The following is a 10,559-nucleotide window of genomic DNA, read 5'->3' as shown; positions in this document are numbered from 1 at the left end:
AGATATGCTCATTACAGCTGGGATCCATGCTTGAAGCATCTAAGTGGTACATTTGTATGTGTATATGCTTTATCACACTGAAACTGTGATTCATTAGACACGGGTGAAGTTCACAAAAATAATTTGTGTGAAAAGAAAGAAGGCAGAGTAACCAACAATCTTTAGGGACAGGCCAGGGAAAGCAGTGAGTGGACAGCAGAAGAGACCAAGAACCTGTGTCCCAACCTCATCTTTGCCATTGCCCAACATCTGCCTCCTTTCTCACACTCAAGCCCAGCCTCATATCTTTTATGTTTGGGAGAACAGCAGAACAGCTAACTCTCAGTTTCTAAGCTAAATCTGAGTGGGACCATTTCAACCACACTTATGCTGTCCGCTGTGAGGATAGAGATGGGGTGTGTGGACCTGGCTGTTCCCACTGTGCATGTATGGTAAGGGCAGGGCACAAGATGAGACGTGACCAGCGAAGGCAGCCGACTCTGAGCTGCCAGCCACGGCACATGTGACCATTATGCTTTTGCACACTTTTAAAACGTCTTTTTAAAAATCTTCAGGCTAGAAAGGTAGCTCAGCTGTTCAGAGCACTGGTTGTTCTTCCAAAGAACCCGGGTTCAATTCCCAGCACCCACATGGCAGCTCACAACTGTCTGTAGCTCCAGTTCTAGATGACCTGCCTCCCTCACACAAACATACGTGTAGGCAGAACACCAACGCACATAAATTTTTTTAAAAATTAAAATTAAATTAAATCTTAAAAAATATATCTCTTGATGCCACCCACTTCCTCCAAGGTTCTCCCTCCCTCCCAGCTATCTGGTCAACCTACTGATGCCATGAATACAAGTCTCTGTATTAGAAGGAAGAGTCTGTCCCCTTTCACTAAAGTCCCCTACCTCTCTCTGGAACTCCTAACAAATCATTTGTGCCTTAACCTTGGGCCTTGCCCTTCTTACATGACCCTTATTTGCATTTTCACTGAGATTTCAGATATTATACTTTATCTTTACCATTAAATGTCTTAGGCAAAGGCCTTTCTTTACTATATTAAATTATACTATATGTATACTATATGTAAAAGGTAGCGTGAGCAAGAAAGTTTTAGAGAATTGTGAGGTTCAACAAACAACTCATAAGGAGAAATTGAGCAATGCAGATAATAAGGGTTAAAACCTTGTAGCCTCAGATTACATTTAGTGTTATTTTAGTTTTGACTAAAAATACCAGCCACTGTGTTATATAAATGCCTTCACCATCGTGTAAGTGTAAGACCAAAGAGATTTTTTTAAGTGCATTATTAAACTAACTACGAAAAGGCTTCCACATAAAATAAAAAACTAAAGCAATACAAATTGCACAGAGAAATGAGTTTAAGAAAATCAAAGCCAAATGGTAAAAGCCGAATTCTAAAGAAAAAGAATGATTCGCAGATGGTTCAGGAGCAGAACAGGGTAGCAAAACAAAATACAGGACCACAGAGATCATCAAATCAGTACCATGCCCAGGATTACAGTGAGACTGGCTGGCTGGAAACATGTTTGTTCTCAATTGCAAGCCAGAAAACTAGGACTCTGATGTAACCCTAATGAAGAGCGTGGGCTCAGGTGCTGGGTTCAAATCTTACTTCTTCCTCTTAAGTTCTATAATGCTGGGAAATAACTCACTAGCCCTAAACTCATCTCTAAATGGGGGGAATAATAATACTCACTCTATCACTGGATAGAGGTAAATATAAAGTATTTAGTGAAGAACCAGATAACTCCATAGACATAAAGTTAAGCACAGGGTCACGTTATTACTGGGATGGCACTGGGGTGGTTTTTATCATCCAACTCCAGTTTTACTCTACATTGCTCCCCCCATACTGAATGTGCTCTTTGCAGGCACGGGGCCATGCTAGATTAGAAGCTGAGGGATTGTGGATAAAGTGCAAGACTAAAACATAGTCAGTTGAGCTCCTGGAAGTCAGGTGAGAGTGAACTGTGGATGCTGTGTGATGCTGTCGGGATCCGAGCTGCTAAGAATGAACCGGCAGCGCTCTCCACTGCGATCACCTGGTCCATGACCTCATTCTCTCGGTATCTTGGCCTCTAATACATCATTGTCTTATTCCAGGTCTCTACTGCTGTGAAAACAATAACCACAATCATGAACAGCTTGAGGAGGGAAGGGTTTATTTCACCACGTCACTGCCCATTGAGGAGAGAAGTCAAGGCAGGAACCTAGTAGCAGAGCTGATGTTGTGGAGAGGTGTTGCTTACTGGCTTAGTCAGCCTGCCTTCTTAGACCACCTAAGACCACCTCCCCAGGATGGCACTGCCCTCAATGGACTGGGCCTTCCCATAGCTATCACTAATTAAGAATCACCATAGACTTGCCCACAGACCAATATGGTAGGCAATTGAGATCTCCCTCTCCCTCTCCCTCTCCCTCTCCCTCTCCCTCTCCCTCTCCCTCTCCCTCTCCCTCTCCCTCTCCCTCTCCCTCTCCCTCTCCCTCTCCCTCTCCCTCTCCCTCTCCCTCTCCCTCTCCCTCTCCCTCTCCCTCTGTCTCTCTCTCCCTCCGTCTCTCTCTCTCTCCCTCTCCCTCTGGTTTTTGAGACAGGGTTTCTCTGTATAGCCCTGGCTGTCCTGGAACTCACTTTGCAGACCAGGCTGTCCTCAAACTCAGAAATCTGCCTGCCTCTGCCTCCTGAGTGCTGGGATTAAAGGCATGTGCCACCACGCCCAACTGGCTTTCTCTTCCAAAATGACCATTCAGTTCTAAACCTATTTTTGGTTTCTTCTCTTGAAAACAATTGCGTAAGGAAGTAAATTCTTCCCTGGCAGTAAACATAGAGGAATTACTGCTTTGATTCTCTCATCCAAATAATTGAGAGATTTGGAAAAATTTTGTCCAGAGGTGGAGGTTTTCTATGGCATCTGAGGTTAGAAAAAAATACTACCCCTGCTTCTCCAGTTCCCTACAGTCCATTGTGGGTGTCTGAAAAAAACCTGTCATTCCTATGGTGGCAACAGCCTAAGGCTCTCTTAGGATAGGAGAGTCTCTCTAGCCCTGACTTAAATTTGTTTGAGAACTTCACATTCAAATTCCTATCAGTATCTTATCAACAAATGCTCTGCTTCCACACTGTGCCACTTCTAAGTATGACTCACTCCTGATGACTTTAGCTCCTCTTCATATCCTACAGTGTGACTGGAAAAGGCCAAAACACTGAGAAATCACTAACTTGGAGAAAAGCATGGGCAATTAGAGCATAAATTTGGATCTTCAGCCTTCCCAGTTATCCAGTGCTTCCCAGCCTTCCTCTGTACCTCAGAGGTCATCTTAACACTCCCCCCAACACACAACCACACAACATACATGCATACAGATTATACACACACTACATGCACACAACACACAGCACACAAAATACCACATACACACCACACTCACACAACACACAACACATTCACTACATATACATACACAACACACAGCATACAATATACCACACACAACATAATACACCACATATACATCACACACACTCAACACACACACATACATACCACACATACACACACACACATACCTGACAGCACAGGAGTAGGTCCAGAGAAAGGCAAGCTGCCTTGCTCATCTCCTGACTTCTGGTTCCCTGAGGACCCACAGCCTTTTGAAATATGACTACAAGAGTGGGTTTCAGGACCCAAATATAGCTGTCTCTTGTGAGACGATGCCGGGGCCTAGCAAACACAGGAGTGGATGTTCACAGTCAGCTATTGGATGTATCACAGGGCTCCCAATGGAGAAGCTAGAGAAAGTACCCAAGGAGCTAAAGGGATCTGCAACCCTATTGTCGGAACAACATGATGTACTAACCAGAACCCCGGAGCTCTTGTCTCTAGCTGCATATGTATCGAAAGATGGCCTAGTCGGCCATCACTGGAAAGAGAGGCCCATTGGACTTGCAAACTTTATATGCCCCAATATAGGGGAATGCCAGGGCCAAAAGAATGGGAATGGGTGGGTAGGGAAGTGGGGGGCGCTATGGGGGACTTTTGGGATAGCATTGGAAATGTAACTGAGGAAAATATGTAATAAAAATATTAAAAAAAAAGAGTGGGTTTCCCTTTGGGGGGGGATACAACCTCCATCCGAGTACCTTCTGTCTCTCACAGGGAAAATCATCACAAACATTTGCTTGCAGGAAGTGGGGAGGGCTGTGAAGACGTCCCTTCCATAAAGCACAGAACCCAAGGATGCTCTTTCCTCTCAGAGACCACAGATAACCCTCCAGAGGGAAAGGACTTTTCCTCTCACTTCTACACACATAAATTAGTCTGAAATTAACTAATGAGCACATGTAAGGCTGATGCCCTACAAGGCCAACAAGCATCTATTCTTATTCTTATCCTAGCTGTGGTTGCAAAAGGAAAAGGGCAGGGCGGAGGGAAGCACAAGGCAAAAGTAGGTAGGAAAAGACAGCAATAAATATCTGTCAGATGATTAAGCCAGACTCTTTGATTCCATTAGAGGATTAAAATTCCACAAACTCTGGGTCAAACTTTACTTGCCATAACTTATTCCCTAATCAAAACAGGCTAGAAGGATGATAGTGGAATTTGGCAATCATGGCCCTTTCTAGACTATCCAAAGGTTAACGATCATCAGGGTTTTAAACCCCAGGGTTTATTTTTATGAAGTCAAAAGGCACCCCCCACTCTGCCAGGATTTTTCCTCTAAAAATAACAAATTAGTATGCATAAGTTACATGCCAAAGATAAGAGCTCATCCTAAATCGTGTGCGGTTTTCTGAGGAAGAGAGCTTTTGATAACCAGGATATATGTTTGCACAGAGACTGGTGCAAGGATGGGAGGGTAATTCAGATCTCATTTTATTTTTAGTTCACAACAGAAAATTGATTTTGAAATTTGTATTGGGGATGTACTGTCTTCCCTTACCTCTCTCCTCTGCCCTCTAGTGGCAGCGTATGTTCATGCAATCAGTAATTCTATTGCTTTTCTTTCTTTCTTTTCTTTTTTTTTTTTTTTTTTTTGGCCTACTATAAACTTTTAAATCAATTTAATAAATACATTTTACTGTGTGACAAAGTTCCATATTTTCACTTTATTTTAAGATGGTGTATTAGCTTAAAGTAACTTTACCAAAACAATGTCATTGGGAAACTCCCACAGAGACACAATCTAAAGAATATTGTGGCAACCAAAAGGCATGGAAGGAATAGAATATAATTTCCATAGCTTAATTCTAGGATATACATTATCATTGCCATGCTAAGTCCTACATCAATGACAATATCTGCAGTTGGCTAACCTTGGCCAACAGTAGGGCCGACTTTGATGTCTCCCATCACACCTGTTGGCATTCTGTAAAATCTGCCATGGAGAGTGTGACAGAGACATTGTTACTGTGAGTATCCTAAATCTACCATGTGAGAATAATGCCTCACAAATATGTAATGGCACTTGAGCCACTGTACCAATTTAAAACATGCAAAGTAGTTATCATCCTTAACTTGGAAAATCTAAAAGCAGAATTTGCAGCTTCTCATTCCATGAGCATCAATAGTTCAACAAAGCAAGTCAGAAAAAAAAAAAAAGGAAGGTTGTTACAAAGAGTGTGGGCCAGCAGGGGGGAAATGCTGGTCCTCTTTAAGACAAGAAAGACAAAAACAATTATAACACCATTTTCTATGTCATGGGACACCCAGAAATGTCAAATAAAAATATTGAATTGTGTCGAAACAAAGACAACTGATGATATACTAGCCAGGAAAAAATATATAACTATATTTATATCAATAGACATACAGGATTAAGCATGATTTCAAAAAATATAAAATAAAAAAATAAAGCCAGGCGCATCTGAATAGGATCTGGAACTACACCTGCAATTCTGAAAAGTCCCACGTGCCAGCTGCAATATTGCCTGTGTCAATAACAAACTCTGAGGGAAAGCTGTGTATCTGAGTCCACATGAGCACAACTCTCTCCATCTTACAGTGAATATGCTTGGACCAGGGAATGGCACTCTTAGGAGGTGTGGCCTTACTGGAGTAGGTGTGGCCTTGTTGGAGGAAATGTGTCACTGTCATCGGGATGGGCAATGAGACCCTCCTACTAACCACAAGGCAGCCAGGCTACTCTTCAGCTCCCTTTGGATGAAGATGTAGAGCTCTCAACTCTTTCTGTGCCATGCCTTCCTGGATGCTGCCAAGCTCCCATCTTGATACTGGACTGAACCTCTGAACCTGTAAGCCAGCCTCAGTTACATGTTCTCCTTCATAAGAGTTTGCCTTGGTCACGGTGGTTGTTCACAGCAGTAAAACTCTAAGACATAAAGCGAAAATGCCAGCCCACAGATGCTGCCTTCAGAGGATCTTGAAAAGCAGGATGCACATAGAGTGCAATGGAGCACTGTGATCAAGACAGCATCTCACTCACTGGGAACATCCTAGTGGTCCGTCATCTTTTTCAGAACCAAAGCAAAGTACAGTGAGGTGGTAAACACATAGAATCACTGTTCTGTTCTGAATGTTTTTACCTATTGGTTATCACAGTATTCAGTATAGAGAACCAGAGTACAGGCAAATGTGGACAGAAGCATCTTCACTGCTATCTTCAGTTTCCTAGGCAATGGGACCTTAGATCAGACCACATCACTAAATGAAATCAATGGTCAAGTATCAGCCAAAGCAAATTTAAGGAAAGATACATTTGTAAATATCATTGCTTAGAGCCGTGACCGAAACGCCCTCCTGCTCGTCATTAACATGTTACCACTCCACACAGCCCTCCAGTTCTTCCTCAGGGAGCCTTTCAGTCACGTCTAACTCACTGCTGTGGCAGAACAAACTTTCTAAGAGCAATACAAAGCAGGAAGAGACCAAGCCATTGGCACAGAGCTATTAAGTGTAGAGGAATTTCAATCCATGATCCAGCTGGAATGACATACCTTTAATCCTTCTGACTGGAATACAGACACACCTTCAGTACACACCTTTAATCCCTAACAATGAAGGTAAAGTTAGTTTGTAGAAGGAAGCAGTCATGTTTGAGAGTGACGTTTGAGGGGCTGACAAAGTGACAAATCAGAAAGGTCTGACAGAATGAGTCAGGGCTAGAATATGACCAACTCTCATGAGAACAGCACAGGGAGATGCTATTTAAGAACATCGCAGGGGGAGTCAGTCAGTTGGGAGTCAACACAGTGAGTGCAGTGCAGTGGAGCTGAGTTCATGCCATCCAGTGCAGGTCAGCAGAGGCAGTGGAACCCAGAGAATAAGAGTGAGCCAGAAGATTAGAATGAATGGCCAGAGCAAGTTTGAGGCCAGGCCGAACAATTCAGAAACTGAGAGAAGCCAGATTGAGTCAGTCAGCATGGAGAGGAGTTGAAGCCTAACAAGCTGAGTTGTAACAGCCAGCCAGAGTTCAGAAAGAACTAGAAAGGGTGAGCTTATTCAGCAATAAGCCTCTGAGATGACAATTACATCAGGTGAATTGAAGTGCCATTTACAGTTAAGCCATGAGGAAGTACCATCTCAGCCTTGTCCTTCACCTGCTCACTCTTAATAAATTGACAATCAAAGAGAGATACAAGCTAAGGCAGGACCTTAAAAGCTAAAGAAGTACTTTACAAAAGCATTTTAATTCTAGTTGTTTGATTAATCGGTTGGGTTCTTGGAGAGCTGACAATCAGGAACTGCACCCAAGGCCTCACTGAGCACGCACTCGACCACTGAGCTATGTCCCCAGTCTCATGTAGCCCAGGCCGGCCTCAAACTCATACAGTCTAATGAATGATGCCCTTCAGCTTCTGCTCCTCCTGCATCCACTTGAGTCCAGTTATTATCAATACCTGTGTGTACCGTTATCCCAAGTCTGACTCAGTGATAGTCCTCAAACCCAGGGCTCCATGCATACGAGGCAAGCACTCTACAAACTGACCTGTATATGTCTGGTCACTGAATTATAGTTTTTAAGTGAGGAAACCTGTTTTACACAAAGATAATTCACATCCCAGTGGCCTCTCAGATCTACTGTTTCTTAGAGTGCACATCATTAGACCGGGAGGATAACTGATTATCGCAGAAGATAAGATACTGCTGGTGAGTACAGGATTCTTTGGGCAGGAAGGGGAGATCACATCCTTTACCAACACCCTCTCTCTGCTCCTTTGTTCATGTAACCTTTCCGGTGGGTTGTCTCCATTGGCATTCATGTCCCCACTGGCTTTTAATGGGAAATCTGGTTTCAGTAGCAGGCACAATGTGACTGTAGTTCCCATGTAGTGGAAGACAAGGTCCTTCACTTCTGTTCCTGCTAAGATTCAGTGACACAGCACCTGAGTACTTATCGGGGAAGATGTGGTCTATAGTTTCTTAGAGGTAAGAATAGGAATAAGAGATGAAAGGAGAAGGGATGAGAAGGGGAGAGGAGGGAAAGAGAAGGAAGGAAATTATAAATGAAGGATAGTATGCATTTGAGGTATGAGTTATGGTACAGAAATATTGTAGAATAGGTGCAGAAAAGGAAGAGTATAAAAATCTTGTTCAAATGAGATACAACCAAAAATAAAAATAATAAAATAAAATAAACTATTAAGTACAAAAGTATAAATAAGTAAACAATAAAAATGAAAGTCAGAAATGAAGTGAAACAGAATATACTTTGCTATTGGCTGGTGTTTTTCCTGGTGGGTCTGAATAAGGTTTCTTCCACCATTCCCTTGATTGGTTTAGATATCCTGCTGTGCAGGCTATACAGAGCTGATGTTCTCTGTAACTCATTGTGTGCGACTCCACTTTCTGCAGGGGTCCCCTAGTCTGAGTCCCCCAGCACTCCCCAGTTATAACATCACTGCTGCGGAGTGGTGAGCGGGGAATCACACACTGCACTGGGCTCTGACAGTGTGTAGAGGTCCCTGTTCACTGGGCTCTGACAGTGTGTAGAGGTCCCTGTTCACTGGGCTCTGACAGTGTGTAGAGGTCCCTGTTCACTGGGCTCTGACAGTGTGTAGAGGTCCCTGTTCACTGGGCTCTGACAGTGTGTAGAGGTCCCTGTTCACTGGGCTCTGACAGTGTGTAGAGGTCCCTGTTCACCGGGCTCTGACAGTGTGTAGAGGTCCCTGTTCACTGGGCTCTGACAGTGTGTAGAGGTCCCTGTTCACCGGGCTCTGACAGTGTGTAGAGGTCCCTGTTCACCGGGCTCTGACAGTGTGTAGAGGTCCCTGTTCACTGGGCTCTGACAGTGTGTAGAGGTCCCTGTTCACTGGGCTCTGACAGTGTGTAGAGGTCCCTGTTCACTGGGCTCTGACAGTGTGTAGAGGTCCCTGTTCACTGGGCTCTGACAGTGTGTAGAGGTCCCTGTTCACTGGGCTCTGACAGTGTGTAGAGGTCCCTGTTCACCGGGCTCTGACAGTGTGTAGAGGTCCCTGTTCACTGGGCTCTGACAGTGTGTAGAGGTCCCTGTTCACCGGGCTCTGACAGTGTGTAGAGGTCCCTGTTCACTGGGCTCTGACAGTGTGTAGAGGTCCCTGTTCACCGGGCTCTGACAGTGTGTAGAGGTCCCTGTTCACTGGGCTCTGACAGTGTGTAGAGGTCCCTGTTCACCGGGCTCTGACAGTGTGTAGAGGTCCCTGTTCACTGGGCTCTGACAGTGTGTAGAGGTCCCTGTTCACTGGACTCTGACAGTGTGTAGAGGTCCCTGTTCACTGGGCTCTGACAGTGTGTAGAGGTCCCTGTTCACCGGGCTCTGACAGTGTGTAGAGGTCCCTGTTCACTGGGCTCTGACAGTGTGTAGAGGTCCCTGTTCACTGGACTCTGACAGTGTGTAGAGGTCCCTGTTCACTGGGCTCTGACAGTGTGTAGAGGTCCCTGTTCACTGGGCTCTGACAGTGTGTAGAGGTCCCTGTGCACTGGACTCTGACAGTGTGTAGAGGTCCCTGTTCACTGGGCTCTGACAGTGTGTAGAGGTCCCTGTTCACTGGGCTCTGACAGTGTGTAGAGGTCCCTGTTCACTGGGCTCTGACAGTGTGTAGAGGTCCCTGTTCACTGGGCTCTGACAGTGTGTAGAGGTCCCTGTTCACTGGGCTCTGACAGTGTGTAGAGGTCCCTGTTCACTGGGCTCTGACAGTGTGTAGAGGTCCCTGTTCACTGGGCTCTGACATTGTGTAGAGGTCCCTGTTCACTGGGCTCTGACAGTGTGTAGAGGTCCCTGTTCACTGGGCTCTGACAGTGTGTAGAGGTCCCTGTTCACTGGGCTCTGACAGTGTGTAGAGGTCCCTGTTCACTGGGCTCTGACAGTGTGTAGAGGTCCCTGTTCACTGGGCTCTGACAGTGTGTAGAGGTCCCTGTTCACTGGGCTCTGACAGTGTGTAGAGGTCCCTGTTCACTGGACTCTGACAGTGTGTAGAGGTCCCTGTTCACTGGACTCTGACAGTGTGTAGAGGTCCCTGTTCGCTGGGCTCTGAGTGTGTAGAGGTCCCTGTTCACTGGGCTCTGACAGTGTGTAGAGGTCCCTGTACACCATCCCAACTGGATCACAGCTGTTTT

The sequence above is a fragment of the Mus caroli genome, unplaced genomic scaffold (assembly GCF_978045245.1).
Source record: "Mus caroli unplaced genomic scaffold, Mus_caroli_1 scaffold_11, whole genome shotgun sequence".
In the NCBI taxonomy this organism is placed as follows: Eukaryota; Metazoa; Chordata; class Mammalia; order Rodentia; family Muridae; genus Mus; species Mus caroli.
Note: the sequence above shows the minus strand (reverse complement) of the source record.